At 47.6% G+C, this 21,717-nt stretch overlaps 2 non-coding genes and 4 pseudogenes across 2 annotated transcripts; all 6 read left to right on the top strand.

The window, feature by feature from the left end:
- The first annotated feature begins 5,262 nt into the window (after positions 1-5,262).
- LOC131738710 (U2 spliceosomal RNA) lies at positions 5,263-5,417 on the top strand (annotated as a pseudogene).
- Positions 5,418-6,000: 583 nt separating this feature from the next.
- On the top strand, positions 6,001-6,189 carry LOC131738565 (U2 spliceosomal RNA). The gene has a single exon (XR_009330015.1). It is a non-coding gene; the product is annotated as a U2 spliceosomal RNA (small nuclear RNA).
- Positions 6,190-14,687: 8,498 nt separating this feature from the next.
- On the top strand, positions 14,688-14,842 carry LOC131738765 (U2 spliceosomal RNA; annotated as a pseudogene).
- Positions 14,843-15,441: 599 nt separating this feature from the next.
- LOC131738229 (U2 spliceosomal RNA) lies at positions 15,442-15,632 on the top strand. The gene has a single exon (XR_009329793.1). It is a non-coding gene; the product is annotated as a U2 spliceosomal RNA (small nuclear RNA).
- A 2,252-nt stretch (positions 15,633-17,884) lies between these two features.
- LOC131738463 (U2 spliceosomal RNA) lies at positions 17,885-18,086 on the top strand (annotated as a pseudogene).
- A 2,263-nt stretch (positions 18,087-20,349) lies between these two features.
- Positions 20,350-20,551, top strand: LOC131738462 (U2 spliceosomal RNA; annotated as a pseudogene).
- The last annotated feature ends 1,166 nt before the right edge of the window (positions 20,552-21,717 follow it).

The following is a 21,717-nucleotide window of genomic DNA, read 5'->3' as shown; positions in this document are numbered from 1 at the left end:
TAGGCCTGAGCAGGAAGAGGGAGCAAGTAACAAAGATCAGTCCACATCACCACCAACAGTATCCAAGACCCAGACTCCAGCACCACCATCATCACCAGCACCCCCCTCACCCCCCCGCCCCCGAGACATGTCCCGTTTTACGAGGACCCCTTCCCCCAGCCCAGAGAGAGAGTACAACAGCCACTCCACTAGCTCCAACAGTAGCTCCTCTGATGCAGAACACGAGGCAGGGAGGGAGCCCGGACCCAGCAGCGGCCCCCCCCTGAGTAGGGCCCTCTCAGCGCCAGCACTCCCCCTCGGCTCTCGTTATGACGCCATAAGGATTGAGTCCGTGGGGGAGGAAAGCGAAAGTGACAGTGAAAGTGAGAGTGAGAAGGAGGGGAAGGGAGTGAAGAACCAGCAGAGGGTGGGGAAAAGAAAGGGTAGAGACGAGGGGGGGAAAAGAAAGAAGATCAGGATCAAAGACAGCAAGTTGCAGGTGGCCCCCATAGATCCAAAACCAGCTACTGTCCACACAAAGTCCCCAGTCTTGCCCTCGCAGGCAGAGACGGAGGCGAGTGGGACGGCTACACTGCCGCCTAGTGGGCAGGTAGCAGCCAGCCAGGGCATCCCCAGCCAGCCTTCCCAGTCGTTGGCACAAACCCTAGCACACCTCGCAGAAGAGGTGTTCACTAATGCACCGAGGGAGAGGTCGGGGTCAACACCTTCCCTGACCAGCAGTACCTCGGTAGCAATGACCCTCTTCAAGCGAAGGGCCTCCCTTCAAAGCATCCTTGACCCCCTCCCTTGTATGGGCAAAACCAGGGGCCCCCTAGAGGTCCTCCTAGATACAGCACTGGAGGACATGGGAATACCCCTGGACGCGGTAAGCCAGAAGTCTGCTAACAGCTCCAATTCAACAGACGGTAACAGCCAAAGAATGCTGTCTGTCATAACCCCCCCCCAGGACAAAGCTGACCCACACGTTCCGAGGGGCCCTGAGCAAGTTCCACCAGACTTACCTTGTGGGGAGTTGAATAGCCCCAACAACTCCACGTACTGTGCATATAAAGACGGTGCCTTCTTGGACGAGGCAGCAGTGAGTACCTTCTCAGGGGTGATGGGAGTTGCAAATAAGCCCAAGCCCCCTCGAAGCAAGCGTAGAGCTAAGAGTAGGAAGAGTGTCCCGACCTCCCAATCATAGTCGCTATGGGGTGGACGCAGCGACTCCTTTTCTTGTTAGCTACCCTGATGGCCCTGATATGTGTGTCTGTTAATGTCAGGAGCATCAGGGAGACACAAAAAAGATTTGATGTACTAAACTATCTAGCTAACTTGAAAGCAGATCTCATCTTTCTGCAGGAGTGTGGTATTTCGTCGAGCCCTGATTATAGGGACCTGAAGGAGAGTTGGACCCTGGGGGACTCCTTCTGGTCGGGCTCCAACATAGCCAGAGCCGACGGAGTAGGTATCCTGTTTAAAAACCCATTTATTACCTCCCGCAGCAGCAGGGAGGTAGAACCTGGTAGAATTCTGAGCATGGATGTGACATACAACAACACTCCCCTCAGACTGGTCAATGTCTACGCACCCACTAACCAAAACGAAAGAGTTCAATTTTTTCCACAGCTGCGTCCACTCCTGCTGGGGAACGTACCCGTCATCGTGTCAGGTGACTTCAATTGTGCTCTGAGGGACGTAGACCGGAGCAGGCCACGCAACGACCGCTCTAGTAGAGTTTTGTCCTCCGTAATATTTGATTTCTCCCTGTGTGATGCAGGTAAGGACCTGGTGCCTCCCTTTACCTGGGTGAGCTCATCTGGGACCTCCTTCTCCCGTATAGATCTCGTCCTGCATACCAGCTCCCTTACGAAGACGGCAGTAGACACCCAGGCCGTCTTCTTCTCTGACCATAGGCTCCTGCAGGTAACATTGCAGGTCCCTCAGACCTCCCAGATGGGGTCAGGGGTCTGGAAATTAAACACCTCCTTACTCGATGACCCCTCCATAGCTGCAGCCTATAAGAGCAGGCTTGTTGAGTGGACCACTTTGCGTGACCTATTCAACTCCCCTATAGAGTGGTGGGAGATGGTCAAAATCAGAACTAAGGGTTATTTCATAGCAGCAGGCAAGAGGAAAGCAAAAGAAAGGAGGGCCAAATATAAACACCTGAATGCTGCCCTCCAGCGTCTGAGCCTGCTTCAGCTTCGGGGGTTCCCTGTAAGCGACGAGATAGCCCAGACCAAGCTAGATCTTTCAGTGCTTTGTAGGGAGGAACAACGAAAGGTCATGCACAATGCAAAAGTGCAAAAAATGGAGGAAGACGAAAAGTGTACTCGCTTCTTCTTCCAGAAAACGAGGGAGAAGCAGCACTTGATGTCCTCCATGCTCGACAGCAGGGGGAGGATAGTAGAGGATAGTGAGGGAGTGAAAAAAGTGGTAGAGAACTTCTATAGGGACCTGTATAACATCAAAGCTACAGATGACACCCTGATAGAGTGGTTCCTGAGCCAGTTGGAGCCTGACTCAGTGCGGGACGAGGAGGAGGAGGAGAAGGACCCAGAACTCACGCTGGAGGAGCTCACCCAGGCGGTTAAGACCATGAACACCGGTAAGACGCCAGGTCCAGATGGCATCCCGGGTGAGTATTACCATCTTTTTTGGGACACGCTAAAAGTCCATTTAGCGGAGGTCTACAGAGCGGTCTACAGGGAGAAGCGGTTGGGCCCTTCTATGCGGGAGAGTGTAATTACTCTCCTTCATAAGAAAGGGGAAGTTAAAGATCTACGGAATTGGCGCCCAATCAGCCTCCTTTGCGTGGATTACAAGATACTAGCCAAAGCTCTGATGCTCCGGCTACAAGTACACCTCCCTTTGGTCATTGGCCTCGACCAGGCTTGTGGCGTCCCAGGGAGGTCCATCACGGATATTTTAATGTTAACAAGGGACATTCTGGCTTATTCTAGAGAACGGAACCATCCCCTCTGCCTGTTCAACCTTGACCAGGAGAAGGCGTTCGATAGGGTAAGCCATGAATATATGTACAAAGTGATGGACCAGATGAAATTCGCTCCTGGACTTAGGGAGTGGGTTAAAACCATCTATACAAACATTAGTACCCGAGTCTTGGTGAACAGGCACCTGACTGGTAAAATATCTATCCAGTCAGGGGTCAGACAGGGTTGCCCACTATCCCCACTGCTATATGTCGTGTGCATTGAACCCCTCCTGCAGGCAATTCGTAGGGATACCAATATAACTGGTTTCCAGCTGCCTGGATCCAACGGGGTCCAGGTCAAAACAACAGCATATATGGACGATGTGTCACTCATTTGCACCAACACATCGTCGGTACCTCGGATTAGTAATATCCTTGAGAAGTACTGCACGGCGACCGGGGCAGTGATTAATAAGTCCAAGAGCGAAGTCTACGTGTCTAAAAATTGGCAGGTAGATAGGGAACTGTCGGACATGTACCCTGTCAAAAAGGACAAAATCAAGATTCTGGGCCTCATTTTCGAGAACAATAGCTCGGGGGCCCAGAGCTGGACGGCGGCCATTAACCAGGTCCGTAAAAAGATTGGCGGATGGAGCACAAGATCCTTAACAATGACGGGTAGAGTATTAATAACCAAGTCTATACTGTTCCCCATCCTCTCTTATGTAGGAAAAATCTTTCCCCCAGACAGGACCACCAAAAAAGTGGTGGACCGCATTATCCACCGCTTTATCTGGGGCAGCAAGATGGAGAGGGTAAAGCGAGCCACCCTGAGTAAAGCCGACAAGAAGGGAGGTAAGGGGGTCCCGGACGTTGTGCAGCTCACCCGAGTGCAGGGGCTCACGCAAACTATCAAGAACATCCAGGCCCTGGACAGGAAGGTATGTTACATGAATTGTTTCTATTTTGCCACCTGTCTCAGGGCCTTGGGCCTCTGCACTATTGATAACACCGTGCCGTACTCCTGGGACCCCCCATTGTATTATAGAACCTTAAGGGACACTATATATAAATTGGGCTTAGATAAAGCAAAATTGGCCTCCTGGGAATACAAGGCTGTAACTAAATATCTTGCCGGTTCCCAGGAAATTGAAAAAGTAGCTACTTTCTCCCTCACCCAAAGCCAAAAAATCTGGGAGAATGTGTCTCACAGCTGCCTCAGTAATGTCCAGAAGGATATAGCATGGAACACCGTCCACAGTGCACTCCCCACTCGAGCGTTCATGTTCAGGAGGGGACTAGCCCAAGTAGAAACATGCCCCTATGCAAAGTGCCGCAAGAGAGAAACACCAGCCCATATCTTCTGGGAGTGTGATGTGGCTGGCAGTGTCTGGCTCTCTGTCTCTGTCTTCCTAAACAGGTTTGCTGACACGGCCAAGATGACCGCTGAGACTGTGCTCTATGGGCCTGCGGGAGGAATCACTACCAGCACAGCTAAGTGCGTTTGGCGTGTCATCAATGTTGTCAAGCAGATCCTGTGGGAAGGCCGTAACGTCTGTGTCTATCACAAGCAGGAGCTAGACACTATCACCACGACCAGAAGGGCACAAACTCTTATCAAGGACTTTGTAATTCTGGACATCCGGACCCTCGGGAAGGACAAGGCCTGCGCGGAGTGGAGGATCGCCGGACTTCAGGACGTGAAGATGGAATAAAGGAAAAAACTGGAACCGCTAGCTCCTAGGAGCGGGACTACGGGGCACCGCTAAGCCTTTTATTTATTTTGTCATGCCAGCATTCCGCCCTTTTTAGCTGGCATGACCGTTTTTCAACGGTGCCCTGGTTTTATGTAGTCTTTTGTTTCAGTTTTATGGACTTTTATTTGATTTACGTTGAATGTTTTATTTGATTTTGTTTTGTTTTGTTTTATGTATCTTTAAGATTTTTAATGTAAACTATTAAAAGTTACATTTTAAGTGTTTTAAAATTTTAGAATTTTAACTCACTGTTTTATACACTGTCCCTTTTCCCCTGTCCCTGTTTTAGATCTAGTTTTATGTTCACTTTTGAACCTTTTAGAGAGCACTCCCCGGCCCTCACAAGCACTGGTTTTTTATAGATGGTTCTTTTTTTCCAGTCACTTTTAAAACAGCACAGGTTTTTTTCATGTTGATTTTAATCTGTGTCTGTTTTAACCATGTACAAAGCACAATTGTCTTGGTGTTTTTAAATGTGTTTTAAATGCTTTTAAAACAAAATGTATGTCTGTATGCATGAATGTCATCTTTAAAAGAAATGTAAAATGAATGAAAAAACGAATGGGTGTAAATGTAAAAAAATGTAAAATCTCAATAAAAGAGTATTAATATCTGATACGTCCCCTATCAGGGGACCATATATTAAATTGATTTTTGGAATCGGGAGATGGAACAGGGGCTTGCTCCGTCCACTCCACGCATCGGCCCGGTATTGCAGTACCTCCGGGAACGGTGCACACCTTTCTCTAACGTTGGTCAAAGTCAGATCTGGATCTCTCCTGTGAGCATTTTGTCTACCCCTGCTGGAGGGAGAGTGCCAGTGTTGATGCAAGTTTTCCCGCCGTTTTACTTCTTTTTTTTTTCTTTCTCTCTTTCTTTCTTTCTCTCTTTCTCTCTTTCTTTCTCTCTTTCTTGCTGTCTTTCTTTCTTTTATTCACATGTGGTGATGATGTAGACAGCAGCAGGTTGTTTCCTGGGAGCATGCAGCTAACCAGACAAGTGTGGTGGAACATGTCCCTATGCCAGGACCTTCTTAGCAAGCCAGCCAGCCAGCGAGGCACAGTTGTAGTTACCCAAGGCACCTTGCACAGCATAGCAGCTTGGCATGACTATTTGTAAGACGCACTCCGCCAGTTTATGTTTTGTTTTTGGTGTTATGTGTGTGTTTTTGCTTTGTTTTGTTTTCTCCTGCTTAAATTGCACATTTCCCCTCTGGAAGCAGCAGCCCGTTTTTTGGGGGTCTGCTTGTGCTTGGAATTTTGCACCCACCTTTGAATCCCCCTGTGCCGTCCGGGCTGGGGGGCCCCGGGCAAGGGCCAAGTCGCCATCGCTTCTCTGCCTTTTGGCTAAGATCAAGTGTAGTATCTGTTCTTATCAGTTTAATATCTGATACGAGGGGCCCTGAGCAAGTTCCACCAGACTTACCTTGTGGGGAGTTGAATAGCCAGAAGTCTGCTAACAGCTCCAATTCAACAGACGGTAACAGCCAAAGAATTCTGTCTGTCATAACCCCCCCCCAGGACAAAGCTGACCCACACGTTCCGAGGGGCCCTGAGCAAGTTCCACCAGACTTACCTTGTGGGGAGTTGAATAGCCCCAACAACTCCACGTACTGTGCATATAAAGACGGTGCCTTCTTGGACGAGGCAGCAGTGAGTACCTTCTCAGGGGTGATGGGAGTTGCAAATAAGCCCAAGCCCCCTCGAAGCAAGCGTAGAGCTAAGAGTAGGAAGAGTGTCCCGACCTCCCAATCATAGTCGCTATGGGGTGGACGCAGCGACTCCTTTTCTTGTTAGCTACCCTGATGGCCCTGATATGTGTGTCTGTTAATGTCAGGAGCATCAGGGAGACACAAAAAAGATTTGATGTACTAAACTATCTAGCTAACTTGAAAGCAGATCTCATCTTTCTGCAGGAGTGTGGTATTTCGTCGAGCCCTGATTATAGGAACCTGAAGGAGAGTTGGACCCTGGGGGACTCCTTCTGGTCGGGCTCCAACATAGCCAGAGCCGACGGAGTAGGTATCCTGTTTAAAAACCCATTTATTACCTCCCGCAGCAGCAGGGAGGTAGAACCTGGTAGAATTCTGAGCGTGGATGTGACATACAACAACACTCCCCTCAGACTGGTCAATGTCTACGCACCCACTAACCAAAACGAAAGAGTTCAATTTTTTCCACAGCTGCGTCCACTCCTGCTGGGGAACGTACCCGTCATCGTGTCAGGTGACTTCAATTGTGCTCTGAGGGACGTAGACCGGAGCAGGCCACGCAACGACCGCTCTAGTAGAGTTTTGTCCTCCGTAATATCTGATTTCTCCCTGTGTGATGCAGGTAAGGACCTGGTGCCTCCCTTTACCTGGGTGAGCTCATCTGGGACCTCCTTCTCCCGTATAGATCTCGTCCTGCATACCAGCTCCCTTACGAAGACGGCAGTAGACACCCAGGCTGTCTTCTTCTCTGACCATAGGCTCCTGCAGGTAACATTGCAGGTCCCTCAGACCTCCCAGATGGGGTCAGGGGTCTGGAAATTAAACACCTCCTTACTCGATGACCCCTCCATAGCTGCAGCCTATAAGAGCAGGCTTGTTGAGTGGACCACTTTGCGTGACCTATTCAACTCCCCTATAGAGTGGTGGGAGATGGTCAAAATGAGAACTAAGGGTTATTTCATAGCAGCAGGCAAGAGGAAAGCAAAAGAAAGGAGGGCCAAATATAAATACCTGAATGCTGCCCTCCAGCGTCTGAGCCTGCTTCAGCTTCGGGGGTTCCCTGTAAGCGACGAGATAGCCCAGACCAAGCTAGATCTTTCAGTGCTTTGTAGGGAGGAACAACGAAAGGTCATGCACAATGCAAAAGTGCAAAAAATGGAGGAAGACGAAAAGTGTACTCGCTTCTTCTTCCAGAAAACGAGGGAGAAGCGGCACTTGATGTCCTCCATGCTCGACAGCAGGGGGAGGATAGTAGAGGATAGTGAGGGAGTGAAAAAAGTGGTAGAGAACTTCTATAGGGACCTGTATAACATCAAAGCTACAGATGACACCCTGATAGAGTGGTTCCTGAGCCAGTTGGAGCCTGACTCAGTGCGGGACGAGGAGGAGGAGGAGAAGGACCCAGAACTCACGCTGGAGGAGCTCACCCAGGCGGTTAAGACCATGAACACCGGTAAGACGCCAGGTCCAGATGGCATCCCGGGTGAGTATTACCATCTTTTTTGGGACACGCTAAAAGTCCATTTAGCGGAGGTCTACAGAGCGGTCTACAGGGAGAAGCGGTTGGGCCCTTCTATGCGGGAGAGTGTAATTACTCTCCTTCATAAGAAAGGGGAAGTTAAAGATCTATGGAATTGGCGCCCAATCAGCCTCCTTTGCGTGGATTACAAGATACTAGCCAAAGCTCTGATGCTCCGGCTACAAGTACACCTCCCTTTGGTCATTGGCCCCGACCAGGCTTGTGGCGTCCCAGGGAGGTCCATCACGGATATTTTAATGTTAACAAGGGACATTCTGGCTTATTCTAGAGAACGGAACCATCCCCTCTGCCTGTTCAACCTTGACCAGGAGAAGGCGTTCGATAGGGTAAGCCATGAATATATGTACAAAGTGATGGACCAGATGAAATTCGCTCCTGGACTTAGGGAGTGGGTTAAAACCATATATACAAACATTAGTACCCGAGTCTTGGTGAACAGGCACCTGACTGGTAAAATATCTATCCAGTCAGGGGTCAGACAGGGTTGCCCACTATCCCCACTGCTATATGTCGTGTGCATTGAACCCCTCCTGCAGGCAATTCGTAGGGATACCAATATAACTGGTTTCCAGCTGCCTGGATCCAACGGGGTCCAGGTCAAAACAACAGCATATATGGACGATGTGTCACTCATTTGCACCAACACATCGTCGGTACCTCGGATTAGTAATATCCTTGAGAAGTACTGCACGGCGACCGGGGCAGTGATTAATAAGTCCAAGAGCGAAGTCTACGTGTCTAAAAATTGGCAGGTAGATAGGGAACTGTCGGACATGTACCCTGTCAAAAAGGACAAAATCAAGATTCTGGGCCTCATTTTCGAGAACAATAGCTCGGGGGCCCAGAGCTGGACGGCGGCCATTAACCAGGTCCGTAAAAAGATTGGCGGATGGAGCACAAGATCCTTAACAATGACGGGTAGAGTATTAATAACCAAGTCTATACTGTTCCCCATCCTCTCTTATGTAGGAAAAATCTTTCCCCCAGACAGGACCACCAAAAAAGTGGTGGACCGCATTATCCACCGCTTTATCTGGGGCAGCAAGATGGAGAGGGTAAAACGAGCCACCCTGAGTAAAGCCGACAAGAAGGGAGGTAAGGGGGTCCCGGACGTTGTGCAGCTCACCCGAGTGCAGGGGCTCACGCAAACTATCAAGAACATCCAGGCCCTGGACAGGAAGGTATGTTACATGAATCGTTTCTATTTTGCCACCTGTCTCAGGGCCTTGGGCCTCTGCACTATTGATAACACCGTGCCGTACTCCTGGGACCCCCCATTGTATTATAGAACCTTAAGGGACACTATATATAAATTGGGCTTAGATAAAGCAAAATTGGCCTCCTGGGAATACAAGGCTGTAACTAAATATCTTGCCGGTTCCCAGGAAATTGAAAAAGTAGCTACTTTCTCCCTCACCCAAAGCCAAAAAATCTGGGAGAATGTGTCTCACAGCTGCCTCAGTAATGTCCAGAAGGATATAGCATGGAACACCGTCCACAGTGCACTCCCCACTCGAGCGTTCATGTTCAGGAGGGGACTAGCCCAAGTAGAAACATGCCCCTATGCAAAGTGCCGCAAGAGAGAAACACCAGCCCATATCTTCTGGGAGTGTGATGTGGCTGGCAGTGTCTGGCTCTCTGTCTCTGTCTTCCTAAACAGGTTTGCTGACACGGCCAAGATGACCGCTGAGACTGTGCTCTATGGGCCTGCGGGAGGAATCACTACCAGCACAGCTAAGTGCGTTTGGCGTGTCATCAATGTTGTCAAGCAGATCCTGTGGGAAGGCCGTAACGTCTGTGTCTATCACAAGCAGGAGCTAGACACTATCACCACGACCAGAAGGGCACAAACTCTTATCAAGGACTTTGTAATTCTGGACATCCGGACCCTCGGGAAGGACAAGGCCTGCGCGGAGTGGAGGATCGCCGGACTTCAGGACGTGAAGATGGAATAAAGGAAAAAACTGGAACCGCTAGCTCCTAGGAGCGGGACTACGGGGCACCGCTAAGCCTTTTATTTATTTTGTCATGCCAGCATTCCGCCCTTTTTAGCTGGCATGACCGTTTTTCAACGGTGCCCTGGTTTTATGTAGTCTTTTTGTTTCAGTTTTATGGACTTTGATTTACGTTGAATGTTTTATTTGATTTTGTTTTGTTTTGTTTTATGTATCTTTAAGATTTTTAATGTAAACTATTAAAAGTTACATTTTAAGTGTTTTAAAATTTTAGAATTTTAACTCACTGTTTTATACACTGTCCCTTTTCCCCTGTCCCTGTTTTAGATCTAGTTTTATGTTCACTTTTGAACCTTTTTAGAGAGCACTCCCCGGCCCTCACAAGCACTGGTTTTTTATAGATGGTTCTTTTTTTCCAGTCACTTTTAAAACAGCACAGGTTTTTTTTCATGTTGATTTTAATCTGTGTCTGTTTTAACCATGTACAAAGCACAATTGTCTTGGTGTTTTTAAATGTATTTTAAATGCTTTTAAAACAAAATGTATGTCTGTATGCATGAATGTCATCTTTAAAAGAAATGAAAAATGAATGAAAAAACGAATGGGTGTAAATGTAAAAAAATGTAAAATCTCAATAAAAGAGTATTAATGTTGCAAATAAGCCCAAGCCCCCTCGAAGCAAGCGTAGAGCTAAGAGTAGGAAGAGTGTCCCGACCTCCCAATCATAGTCGCTATGGGGTGGACGCAGCGACTCCTTTTCTTGTTAGCTACCCTGATGGCCCTGATATGTGTTTCTGTTAATGTCAGGAGCATCAGGGAGACACAAAAAAGATTTGATGTACTAAACTATCTAGCTAACTTGAAAGCAGATCTCATCTTTCTGCAGGAGTGTGGTATTTCGTCGAGCCCTGATTATAGGAACCTGAAGGAGAGTTGGACCCTGGGGGACTCCTTCTGGTCGGGCTCCAACATAGCCAGAGCCGACGGAGTAGGTATCCTGTTTAAAAACCCATTTATTACCTCCCGCAGCAGCAGGGAGGTAGAACCTGGTAGAATTCTGAGCGTGGATGTGACATACAACAACACTCCCCTCAGACTGGTCAATGTCTACGCACCCACTAACCAAAACGAAAGAGTTCAATTTTTTCCACAGCTGCGTCCACTCCTGCTGGGGAACGTACCCGTCATCGTGTCAGGTGACTTCAATTGTGCTCTGAGGGACGTAGACCGGAGCAGGCCACGCAACGACCGCTCTAGTAGAGTTTTGTCCTCCGTAATATTTGATTTCTCCCTGTGTGATGCAGGTAAGGACCTGGTGCCTCCCTTTACCTGGGTGAGCTCATCTGGGACCTCCTTCTCCCGTATAGATCTCGTCCTGCATACCAGCTCCCTTACGAAGACGGCAGTAGACACCCAGGCCGTCTTCTTCTCTGACCATAGGCTCCTGCAGGTAACATTGCAGGTCCCTCAGACCTCCCAGATGGGGTCAGGGGTCTGGAAATTAAACACCTCCTTACTCGATGACCCCTCCATAGCTGCAGCCTATAAGAGCAGGCTTGTTGAGTGGACCACTTTGCGTGACCTATTCAACTCCCCTATAGAGTGGTGGGAGATGGTCAAAATGAGAACTAAGGGTTATTTCATAGCAGCAGGCAAGAGGAAAGCAAAAGAAAGGAGGGCCAAATATAAACACCTGAATGCTGCCCTCCAGCGTCTGAGCCTGCTTCAGCTTCGGGGGTTCCCTGTAAGCGATGAGATAGCCCAGACCAAGCTAGATCTTTCAGTGCTTTGTAGGGAGGAACAACGAAAGGTCATGCACAATGCAAAAGTGCAAAAAATGGAGGAAGACGAAAAGTGTACTCGCTTCTTCTTCCAGAAAACGAGGGAGAAGCGGCACTTGATGTCCTCCATGCTCGACAGCAGGGGGAGGATAGTAGAGGATAGTGAGGGAGTGAAAAAAGTGGTAGAGAACTTCTATAGGGACCTGTATAACATCAAAGCTACAGATGACACCCTGATAGAGTGGTTCCTGAGCCAGTTGGAGCCTGACTCAGTGCGGGACGACGAGGAGGAGGAGAAGGACCCAGAACTCACGCTGGAGGAGCTCACCCAGGCGGTTAAGACCATGAACACCGGTAAGACGCCAGGTCCAGATGGCATCCCGGGTGAGTATTACCATCTTTTTTGGGACACGCTAAAAGTCCATTTAGCGGAGGTCTACAGAGCGGTCTACAGGGAGAAGCGGTTGGGCCCTTCTATGCGGGAGAGTGTAATTACTCTCCTCCATAAGAAAGGGGAAGTTAAAGATCTATGGAATTGGCGCCCAATCAGCCTCCTTTGCGTGGATTACAAGATACTAGCAAAAGCTCTGATGCTCCGGCTACAAGTACACCTCCCTTTGGTCATTGGCCCCGACCAGGCTTGTGGCGTCCCAGGGAGGTCCATCACGGATATTTTAATGTTAACAAGGGACATTCTGGCTTATTCTAGAGAACGGAACCATCCCCTCTGCCTGTTCAACCTTGACCAGGAGAAGGCGTTCGATAGGGTAAGCCATGAATATATGTACAAAGTGATGGACCAGATGAAATTCGCTCCTGGACTTAGGGGGTGGGTTAAAACCATCTATACAAACATTAGTACCCGAGTCTTGGTGAACAGGCACCTGACTGGTAAAATATCTATCCAGTCAGGGGTCAGACAGGGTTGCCCACTATCCCCACTGCTATATGTCGTGTGCATTGAACCCCTCCTGCAGGCAATTCGTAGGGATACCAATATAACTGGTTTCCAGCTGCCTGGATCCAACGGGGTCCAGGTCAAAACAACAGCATATATGGACGATGTGTCACTCATTTGCACCAACACATCGTCGGTACCTCAGATTAGTAATATCCTTGAGAAGTACTGCACGGCGACCGGGGCAGTGATTAATAAGTCCAAGAGCGAAGTCTACGTGTCTAAAAATTGGCAGGTAGATAGGGAACTGTCAGACATGTACCCTGTCAAAAAGGACAAAATCAAGATTCTGGGCCTCATTTTCGAGAACAATAGCTCGGGGGCCCAGAGCTGGACGGCGGCCATTAACCAGGTCCGTAAAAAGATTGGCGGATGGAGCACAAGATCCTTAACAATGACGGGTAGAGTATTAATAACCAAGTCTATACTGTTCCCCATCCTCTCTTATGTAGGAAAAATCTTTCCCCCAGACAGGACCACCAAAAAAGTGGTGGACCGCATTATCCACCGCTTTATCTGGGGCAGCAAGATGGAGAGGGTAAAGCGAGCCACTCTGAGTAAAGCCGACAAGAAGGGAGGTAAGGGGGTCCCGGACGTTGTGCAGCTCACCCGAGTGCAGGGGCTCACGCAAACTATCAAGAACATCCAGGCCCTGGACAGGAAGGTATGTTACATGAATCGTTTCTATTTTGCCACCTGTCTCAGGGCCTTGGGCCTCTGCACTATTGATAACACCGTGCCGTACTCCTGGGACCCCCCATTGTATTATAGAACCTTAAGGGACACTATATATAAATTGGGCTTAGATAAAGCAAAATTGGCCTCCTGGGAATACAAGGCTGTAACTAAATATCTTGCCGGTTCCCAGGAAATTGAAAAAGTAGCTACTTTCTCCCTCACCCAAAGCCAAAAAATCTGGGAGAATGTGTCTCACAGCTGCCTCAGTAATGTCCAGAAGGATATAGCATGGAACACCGTCCACAGTGCACTCCCCACTCGAGCGTTCATGTTCAGGAGGGGACTAGCCCAAGTAGAAACATGCCCCTATGCAAAGTGCCGCAAGAGAGAAACACCAGCCCATATCTTCTGGGAGTGTGATGTGGCTGGCAGTGTCTGGCTCTCTGTCTCTGTCTTCCTAAACAGGTTTGCTGACACGGCCAAGATGACCGCTGAGACTGTGCTCTATGGGCCTGCGGGAGGAATCACTACCAGCACAGCTAAGTGCGTTTGGCGTGTCATCAATGTTGTCAAGCAGATCCTGTGGGAAGGCCGTAACGTCTGTGTCTATCACAAGCAGGAGCTAGACACTATCACCACGACCAGAAGGGCACAAACTCTTATCAAGGACTTTGTAATTCTGGACATCCGGACCCTCGGGAAGGACAAGGCCTGCGCGGAGTGGAGGATCGCCGGACTTCAGGACGTGAAGATGGAATAAAGGAAAAAACTGGAACCGCTAGCTCCTAGGAGCGGGACTACGGGGCACCGCTAAGCCTTTTATTTATTTTGTCATGCCAGCATTCCGCCCTTTTTAGCTGGCATGACCGTTTTTCAACGGTGCCCTGGTTTTATGTAGTCTTTTTGTTTCAGTTTTATGGACCTTTGATTTAATTTGAATGTTTTATTTGATTTTGTTTTGTTTTGTTTTATGTATCTTTAAGATTTTTAATGTAAACTATTAAAAGTTACATTTTAAGTGTTTTAAAATTTTAGAATTTTAACTCACTGTTTTATACACTGTCCCTTTTCCCCTGTCCCTGTTTTAGTAATATAGTTTTATGTTCACTTTTGAACCTTTTTAGAGAGCACTCCCCGGCCCTCACAAGCACTGGTTTTTTATAGATGGTTCTTTTTTTCCAGTCACTTTTAAAGCAGCACAGGTTTTTTTCATGTCGATTTTAATCTGTGTCTGTTTTAACCATGTATAAAGCACAATTGTCTTGTTGTTTTTAAATGTGTTTTAAATGCTTTTAAAACAAAATGTATGTCTGTATGCATGAATGTCATCTTTAAAAGAAATGTAAAATGAATGAAAAAAACGAATGGGTGTAAATGTAAAAAATGTAAAATCTCAATAAAAGAGTATTAATATCTGATACGTCCCCTATCAGGGGACCATATATTAAATTGATTTTTGGAATCGGGAGATGGAACAGGGGCTTGCTCAGTCCACTCCACGCATCGGCCCGGTATTGCAGTACCTCCGGGAACGGTGCACACCTTTCTCTAACGTTGGTCAAAGTCAGATCTGGATCTCTCCTGTGAGCATTTTGTCTACCCCTGCTGGAGGGAGAGTGCCAGTGTTGATGCAAGTTTTCCCGCCGTTTTACTTCTTTTTTTTTTCTTTCTCTCTTTCTTTCTTTCTCTCTTTCTTTCTCTCTTTCTCTCTTTCTTTCTCTCTTTCTTTCTTGCTGTCTTTCTTTCTTTTATTCACATGTGGTGATGATGTAGACAGCAGCAGGTTGTTTCCTGGGAGCATGAAGCTAACCAGACAAGTGTGGTGGAACATGTCCCTATGCCAGGACCTTCTTAGCAAGCCAGCCAGCCAGCGAGGCACAGTTGTAGTTACCCAAGGCACCTTGCACAGCATAGCAGCTTGGCATGACTATTTGTAAGACGCACTCCGCTAGTTTATGTTTTGTTTTTGGTGTTATGTGTGTGTTTTTGCTTTGTTTTGTTTTCTCCTGCTTAAATTGCACATTTCCCCTCTGGAAGCAGCAGCCCGTTTTTTGGGGGTCTGCTTGTGCTTGGAATTTTGCACCCACCTTTGAATCCCCCTGTGCCGTCCGGGCTGGGGGGCCCCGGGCAAGGGCCAAGTCGCCATCGCTTCTCGGCCTTTTGGCTAAGATCAAGTGTAGTATCTGTTCTTATCAGTTTAATATCTGATACGTCCCCTATCAGGGGACCATATATTAAATTGATTTTTGGAATCGGGAGATGGAACAGGGGCTTGCTCCGTCCACTCCACGCATCGGCCCGGTATTGCAGTACCTCCAGGAACGGTGCACACCTTTCTCTAACGTTGGTCAAAGTCAGATCTGGATCTCTCCTGTGAGCATTTTGTCTACCCCTGCTGGAGGGAGAGTGCCAGTGTTGATGCAAGTTTTCCCGCCGTTTTACTTCTTTTTTTTTTTTCTTTCTCTCTTTCTTTCTTTCTCTCTTTCTCTCTTTCTTTCTCTCTTTCTTTCTTGCTGTCTTTCTTTCTTTTATTCACATGTGGTGATGATGTAGACAGCAGCAGGTTGTTTCCTGGGAGCATGCAGCTAACCAGACAAGTGTGGTGGAACATGTCCCTATGCCAGGACCTTCTTAGCAAGCCAGCCAGCCAGCGAGGCACAGTTGTAGTTACCCAAGGCACCTTGCACAGCATAGCAGCTTGGCATGACTATTTGTAAGACGCACTCCGCCAGTTTATGTTTTGTTTTTGGTGTTATATGTGTGTTTTTGCTTTGTTTTGTTTTCTCCTGCTTAAATTGCACATTTCCCCTCTGGAAGCAGCAGCCCGTTTTTTTGGGGTCTGCTTGTGCTTGAAATTTTGCACCCACCTTTTGAATCCCCCTGTGCCGTCCGGGCTGGGGGGCCCCGGGCAAGGGCCAAGTCGCCATCGCTTCTCGGCCTCTTGGCTCCGATCAAGTGAGTTCGGGAAGGCGATTGTAGCAGTGGGAGTACAACCAGCTATCAGAGAGAGAGCATGGAGTACAAGTCGGCTACAAATACTTTCCGGTTTCTGTTGAAGAATCCGGAGGAGCAGTGGACTCGGAAGAAGTTCGTTCATGAGGTGATGTTCGGGTTGCTGGGACTGAGTTTGGAAGAGATCCTGTGCTTGGAGGACCACCAGAAGAAGGGTATGTTTGATCTGACCCTGAGGACGGAAGATTTGTGTTGGGAGAAGAATGTGGTGTATGAGGAGGCAGTAACAGAGCTGAAGGAGAAGTTTGAGTTTGAGCCGATTTTTCTGCTGGAATGGAGGATCTTTTTTGTGAAGATGAACAGTGCTCAGGTTCCCATGGATGATATCAAGCGTGTACTGGAGGAACGACTCATCCTGAAGGGTGAGTTAGTGAAAACCTGTGACTCTGATGGAGTATGGAATAAATGGAGAAAGGTTTATGGAAGATTTAAGAAGATAAGAGCAAGGGGAGAAGAATTGTTTTTAAAACCTGTTATCTTTGTGGGACCGAACAAGGGAATTGTGAGGTACGCCGGCCAGCCGGAGGTGTGCTACAAATGTAGCAATATGGATCATAAGGCAGCAGAATGCAATGCTTTGGTCTGCAGGAACTGCAATGGCGTGGGACATTTGAGCAAGGATTGCCCTGAAAAGAAGCGTTGCAATTTGTGTGGTGAAGAAGACCATTTGTATAGGGATTGTTCCAAGAGAGCAAGAAGCTATGCGGAAGCAGCTTCAGGAAGAAAGAAGGTGTTTGCAAAGAAAGATGAAGCACAGAAAGGAAAGTTGGCTGTGGGAGTGGCCTCATCTGGGGAAGGCGGAACGGCGGGAAAAGAGGAGACAAAGGAAAGGGGAGGAGAGCCGAACAGGGAGGCGGAGGAAAAGAGTGACAGAAGTATGCTGAACAGCCAACAGAAGTCCTCGGAAGGTTCCGGCTCCTCCGTGGATGATTCCATGGAGGGGGTGGAGAGTATCCAGAGAAAGAGGAAAGTGGATGAGGAAGGGGCAACAGCAAGCTCAAGTTGGGCAAATAGTGTGGAGGAAGAGGAGGAGAAAAGGAAAAAGAAAGGAGTAATAGGAAATACAAACAGTGGAGGGGAGGAAAGACGGTCTTTGGGGAAAAAAGAAGAGGAGATGAAGAAGCGGAAAGACCGAGCTGGAATTGAAAAGGAGGAGAGTGCAAGCGCAGGTCCGGCCGGTTCAAGTTGGGTTTCAGAGTCTGTGTTAAGTGGGGTTGAGGAAGGTAGCTCAAGTCAGACAATGAGTGTGGAGGAAGAAGAGAATTTGATGAGGACGTTTTGCGCTAAGCATTTTGCAGAGCTTTCGGGGTGGAAGGAGAGGATGAGGAAGGGAAGGATTCTTGAAGAAGAGTGGAGAAGGTATGAGGAGGCGAAACAAAGGATATTGTTGTGTGCACGACGGAAGGCGAACGAGGCTTTAAAAGAAAGACAAAAGAAGAGAGAAAGTGAGAAAAAGAAGGACTTTAAGTAATAGTTTGAGATGGAATTGATGATAATTTAGATGTTTTTTTTGAGAAATTGATGTGTTTTTGATTAGAGATGAACATAATTTTGTCGTATTAATTTAAGAAAGTAATGTATTTTTTGAGTATTTGATTAAAAAAAAAAAAAAAAAAAAAAAAAATCTGTTCTTATCAGTTTAATATCTGATACGTCCCCTATCAGGGGACCATATATTAAATTGATTTTTGGAATCGGGAGATGGAACAGGGGCTTGCTCCGTCCACTCCACGCATCGGCCCGGTATTGCAGTACCTCCGGGAACGGTGCACACCTTTCTCTAACGTTGGTCAAAGTCAGATCTGGATCTCTCCTGTGAGCATTTTGTCTACCCCTGCTGGAGGGAGAGTGCCAGTGTTGATGCAAGTTTTCCCGCCGTTTTACTTCTTTTTTTTTTTCTTTCTCTCTTTCTTTCTTTCTCTCTTTCTTTCTCTCTTTCTCTCTTTCTTTCTCTCTTTCTTTCTTGCTGTCTTTCTTTCTTTTATTCACATGTGGTGATGATGTAGACAGCAGCAGGTTGTTTCCTGGGAGCATGCAGCTAACCAGACAAGTGTGGTGGAACATGTCCCTATGCCAGGACCTTCTTAGCAAGCAAGCCAGCCAGCGAGGCACAGTTGTAGTTACCCAAGGCACCTTGCACAGCATAGCAGCTTGGCATGACTATTTGTAAGACGCACTCCGCCAGTTTATGTTTTGTTTTTGGTGTTATGGGTGTGTTTTTGTTTTGTTTTGTTTTCTCCTGCTTAAATTGCACATTTCCCCTCTGGAAGCAGCAGCCCGTTTTTTTGGGGTCTGCTTGTGCTTGAAATTTTGCACCCACCTTTTGAATCCCCCTGTGCCGTCCGGGCTGGGGGGCCCCGGGCAAGGGCCAAGTCGCCATCGCTTCTCGGCCTCTTGGCTCCGATCAAGTGAGTTCGGGAAGGCGATTGTAGCAGTGGGAGTACAACCAGCTATCAGAGAGAGAGCATGGAGTACAAGTCGGCTACAAATACTCTCCGGTTTCTGTTGAAGAATCCGGAGGAGCAGTGGACTCGGAAGAAGTTCGTTCATGAGGTGATGTTCGGGTTGCTGGGACTGAGTTTGGAAGAGATCCTGTGCTTGGAGGACCACCAGAAGAAGGGTATGTTTGATCTGACCCTGAGGACGGAAGATTTGTGTTGGGAGAAGAATGTGGTGTATGAGGAGGCAGTAACAGAGCTGAAGGAGAAGTTTGAGTTTGAGCCGATTTTTCTGCTGGAATGGAGGATCTTTTTTGTGAAGATGAACAGTGCTCAGGTTCCCATGGATGATATCAAGCGTGTACTGGAGGAACGACTCATCCTGAAGGGTGAGTTAGTGAAAACCTGTGACTCTGATGGAGTATGGAATAAATGGAGAAAGGTTTATGGAAGATTTAAGAAGATAAGAGCAAGGGGAGAAGAATTGTTTTTAAAACCTGTTATCTTTGTGGGACCGAACAAGGGAATTGTGAGGTACGCCGGCCAGCCGGAGGTGTGCTACAAATGTAGCAATATGGATCATAAGGCAGCAGAATGCAATGCTTTGGTCTGCAGGAACTGCAATGGCGTGGGACATTTGAGCAAGGATTGCCCTGAAAAGAAGCGTTGCAATTTGTGTGGTGAAGAAGACCATTTGTATAGGGATTGTTCCAAGAGAGCAAGAAGCTATGCGGAAGCAGCTTCAGGAAGAAAGAAGGTGTTTGCAAAGAAAGATGAAGCACAGAAAGGAAAGTTGGCTGGGGGAGTGGCCTCATCTGGGGAAGGCGGAACGGCGGGAAAAGAGGAGACAAAGGAAAGGGGAGGAGAGCCGAACAGGGAGGCGGAGGAAAAGAGTGACAGAAGTATGCTGAACAGCCAACAGAAGTCCTCGGAAGGTTCCGGCTCCTCCGTGGATGATTCCATGGAGGGGGTGGAGAGTATCCAGAGAAAGAGGAAAGTGGATGAGGAAGGGGCAACAGCAAGCTCAAGTTGGGCAAATAGTGTGGAGGAAGAGGAGGAGAAAAGGAAAAAGAAAGGAGTAATAGGAAATACAAACAGTGGAGGGGAGGAAAGACGGTCTTTGGGGAAAAAAGAAGAGGAGATGAAGAAGCGGAAAGACCGAGCTGGAATTGAAAAGGAGGAGAGTGCAAGCGCAGGTCCGGCCGGTTCAAGTTGGGTTTCAGAGTCTGTGTTAAGTGGGGTTGAGGAAGGTAGCTCAAGTCAGACAATGAGTGTGGAGGAAGAAGAGAATTTGATGAGGACGTTTTGCGCTAAGCATTTTGCAGAGCTTTCGGGGTGGAAGGAGAGGATGAGGAAGGGAAGGATTCTTGAAGAAGAGTGGAGAAGGTATGAGGAGGCGAAACAAAGGATATTGTTGTGTGCACGACGGAAGGCGAACGAGGCTTTAAAAGAAAGACAAAAGAAGAGAGAAAGTGAGAAAAAGAAGGACTTTAAGTAATAGTTTGAGATGGAATTGATGATAATTTAGATGTTTTTTTTGAGAAATTGATGTGTTTTTGATTAGAGATGAACATAATTTTGTCGTATTAATTTAAGAAAGTAATGTATTTTTTGAGTATTTGATTAAAAAAAAAAAAAAAAAAAAAAAAAATCTGTTCTTATCAGTTTAATATCTGATACGTCCCCTATCAGGGGACCATATATTAAATTGATTTTTGGAATCGGGAGATGGAACAGGGGCTTGCTCCGTCCACTCCACGCATCGGCCCGGTATTGCAGTACCTCCGGGAACGGTGCACACCTTTCTCTAACGTTGGTCAAAGTCAGATCTGGATCTCTCCTGTGAGCATTTTGTCTACCCCTGCTGGAGGGAGAGTGCCAGTGTTGATGCAAGTTTTCCCGCCGTTTTACTTCTTTTTTTTTTTCTTTCTCTCTTTCTTTCTTTCTCTCTTTCTTTCTCTCTTTCTCTCTTTCTTTCTCTCTTTCTTTCTTGCTGTCTTTCTTTCTTTTATTCACATGTGGTGATGATGTAGACAGCAGCAGGTTGTTTCCTGGGAGCATGCAGCTAACCAGACAAGTGTGGTGGAACATGTCCCTATGCCAGGACCTTCTTAGCAAGCAAGCCAGCCAGCGAGGCACAGTTGTAGTTACCCAAGGCACCTTGCACAGCATAGCAGCTTGGCATGACTATTTGTAAGACGCACTCCGCCAGTTTATGTTTTGTTTTTGGTGTTATGGGTGTGTTTTTGTTTTGTTTTGTTTTCTCCTGCTTAAATTGCACATTTCCCCTCTGGAAGCAGCAGCCCGTTTTTTTGGGGTCTGCTTGTGCTTGAAATTTTGCACCCACCTTTTGAATCCCCCTGTGCCGTCCGGGCTGGGGGGCCCCGGGCAAGGGCCAAGTCGCCATCGCTTCTCGGCCTCTTGGCTCCGATCAAGTGAGTTCGGGAAGGCGATTGTAGCAGTGGGAGTACAACCAGCTATCAGAGAGAGAGCATGGAGTACAAGTCGGCTACAAATACTCTCCGGTTTCTGTTGAAGAATCCGGAGGAGCAGTGGACTCGGAAGAAGTTCGTTCATGAGGTGATGTTCGGGTTGCTGGGACTGAGTTTGGAAGAGATCCTGTGCTTGGAGGACCACCAGAAGAAGGGTATGTTTGATCTGACCCTGAGGACGGAAGATTTGTGTTGGGAGAAGAATGTGGTGTATGAGGAGGCAGTAACAGAGCTGAAGGAGAAGTTTGAGTTTGAGCCGATTTTTCTGCTGGAATGGAGGATCTTTTTTGTGAAGATGAACAGTGCTCAGGTTCCCATGGATGATATCAAGCGTGTACTGGAGGAACGACTCATCCTGAAGGGTGAGTTAGTGAAAACCTGTGACTCTGATGGAGTATGGAATAAATGGAGAAAGGTTTATGGAAGATTTAAGAAGATAAGAGCAAGGGGAGAAGAATTGTTTTTAAAACCTGTTATC

The sequence above is a fragment of the Acipenser ruthenus genome, chromosome 10 (genome assembly GCF_902713425.1).
Source record: "Acipenser ruthenus chromosome 10, fAciRut3.2 maternal haplotype, whole genome shotgun sequence".
Lineage (NCBI taxonomy): Eukaryota > Metazoa > Chordata > Actinopteri > Acipenseriformes > Acipenseridae > Acipenser > Acipenser ruthenus.
Note: the sequence above shows the minus strand (reverse complement) of the source record. Positions and strands in the feature narration are given on the sequence as shown.